This window comes from Lepidothrix coronata, unplaced genomic scaffold (genome assembly GCF_001604755.1).
Source record: "Lepidothrix coronata isolate B3197 unplaced genomic scaffold, Lepidothrix_coronata-1.0 Scaffold416, whole genome shotgun sequence".
Classification (NCBI taxonomy): Eukaryota; Metazoa; Chordata; class Aves; order Passeriformes; family Pipridae; genus Lepidothrix; species Lepidothrix coronata.
In genome coordinates this window covers 38,410-40,628 of record NW_016690596.1, presented here as the reverse complement: position 1 = coordinate 40,628, position 2,219 = coordinate 38,410, and the positions used below count along the sequence as shown (strand labels likewise).

Genomic DNA, 2,219 nt, shown 5'->3' with positions numbered 1-2,219 from the left:
CAGGATCCCATTTGGCAATCCAGGATCCCATGGGATGATCCAGGATCCCATTTGGTGATCCAGGATCCCATTGGAGGATCCAGAATCCCACTGGGTGATCCAGGATCCCATTTGGCGATCCAGGATCCCATGGGATGATCCAGGATTCCATTGGGTGATCCAGGATCCATTGGGTGATCCAGGGTCACAGTTGGTGATCCAGGTTTTCCTGCTTTTCCCTCCCTCCTGGCTGGATTTGGAGGACTCCAGGGGCTGCCTTACCTGCCGAGGCTCCGCAGCGCCGCTCGCATTCCCGCCGGGATGGGAAGCGATTCCCGTTCCCTCGGCATCCCCCGAAAAGGAAGGGCCTGCAGGCCTTGGCCTCGGGGTGGAAGTACCAGAGCAGGGAATAATCCTGGCAGGATCCCTCATCCATGGGCTGCAGGCAGGAGGCTGTGGGAGGACATCCCCAAATCCCAACTCACGTGTTGGATCCAGGTGGGAAAAGGCCCCGCGCTCTGCCAGCCCCGTTTTCCCAGGAAAACATGTGGATTTGGTTCTGGGAAAAGGCCACGCTCTGTCAGTCTCGTTTTCCCAGGAAAATGTGTGGAGTTGGGAAAAGGCCACACTCTGCCAGCCCCATTTTCCCAAGAAAATGTGTGGAGCTGGGAAAAGGCCACGCTCTGTCAGCCCTGTTTTCCCAGGAAAACATGTGGAATTGGTTCTGGGAAAAGGCCACGCTCTGCCAGCCTCATTTTCCCAAGAAAATGTGTGGAGTTGGGAAAAGGCTACACTCTGCCAGTCCCGTTTTCCCAGGAAAATGTGTGGAGTTGGGAAAATGCCACGCTCTGCCAGCCCTGTTTTCCCGGGAAAATGTGTGGAGTTGGGAAAAGGCCACGCTCTGCCAGCCCCGTTTTCCCAGGAAAATGTGTGGAGTTGGGAAAAGGCTACACTCTGCCAGTCCCGTTTTCCCAGGAAAATGTGTGGAGTTGGGAAAAGGCCACGCTCTCTGCCAGCCCCTTTTTCCTGGGAAAACATGTGGAGTTGGGAAAAGGTCAAGCTCTGCCAGCCCTGTTTTCCTGGGAAAATGTGTGGAATTGGGAAAATGCCACGCTCTGCCAGCCCCGTTTTCCCAGGAAAAACGTGTGGGGTTGTTTTAGGAACCCACCATTTAGGGATCCACAGCCCCACATCCCAAAGAAACGGGGTTGGCAGAGGAAAAAGGGGAAGCAAGGACCATGGAGGGCATCCAGCAGCGCATTCCCGGTGGGAATAACCCACCCCTGTGGCGCCTGTGACCTTTGCAAGGAGGGGATGAATCCCTGAATCCCGGGAGGAGGAGGAATGCTTGGATTTGGGGAAGTGCCTGGAGGACTCTCCCTGCGGATTTTCCTGGTGGGATCCAGATGGGATGAAAACCAAACCTTTGGATCCCTCTGGATTTCCACTCCTCAGCTCCAAAAGCCTCTAGGACCTGGGAGTGGAATTTTGAACGAATCCTTGAATTTTGAATCCTGTTTTTTTCCCCTGTTGTACATTTTGGGATGGATCCTCTTCTCCTGCCCAGGGAAAATGGCCAAGTGGGGGAGAAGGTGGGATATTGTGGGATGAGGGGAATCCTTCCTGCTTTAAGCCAAGTCCTAAACCCAGCTTTAAGCTCGGCTGGCTCAGCCCCCTCGTCCCTCCATCCCCAAAAAAATCCCTTTCCAGGCAGGAATTGGATTCCCTAAATGTCACTTTGCCTCACCTGGGAATTCTCTGCGGATTCCTTGGCTCTGCTCCCGATCCCTGGGATTTGTTGCCTCCTCTGGAGTCGTCTCTGCGGGAGCAAATGGAAATGACTCTTAATGAAGCCACACAAACTAATTAACCCCCCCTGCTTAAAACAGGGATCGGTGGAGCCTTCCCGGGATAACGAGTCCCTCTTAACGAGGAGCGGAACAATAAAACCCCTTTAATGGGGTTAAACAGCTCCGGGGAAAAATGGGAGCGGCTCTTTGCGGGGAGAGAAATGTCAGGGCTGGAGCTTTGGAAAGCTCTGGAGCCTTTGGAAAGCTCCGGAGCCTTTGGAAAACCCGGGAGCCTTTGGAAAACCCGGGAGCGATCGTAATCCGGCGGCGATACGGGAGCCACGGGGATTTATGGGGCGGGATTTAATGGGGTGGGAATGGCCCCCGGATCCCAAATCCTGCCCTGGCAGGAAGGGAATTCAAACCTTGGATGTCCAACACCGACCTCAG

General features: G+C 54.6%; 1 long non-coding RNA gene across 1 annotated transcript in view; it reads right to left on the bottom strand.

Annotated features, from left to right (window-relative positions):
* LOC108509858 overlaps nt 1–1,802 on the bottom strand; it is a 4,196-nt gene extending 2,394 nt beyond the window's left edge. The window contains exons 1-2 of the long non-coding RNA XR_001878715.1: nt 1,727–1,802; nt 262–432 (exon numbers count right to left, since the gene is read on the bottom strand). This is a non-coding gene — a long non-coding RNA (uncharacterized LOC108509858). The remainder of the gene's footprint in view (nt 1–261; nt 433–1,726) is intronic.
* Between the last annotated feature and the right edge of the window lie 417 nt (nt 1,803–2,219).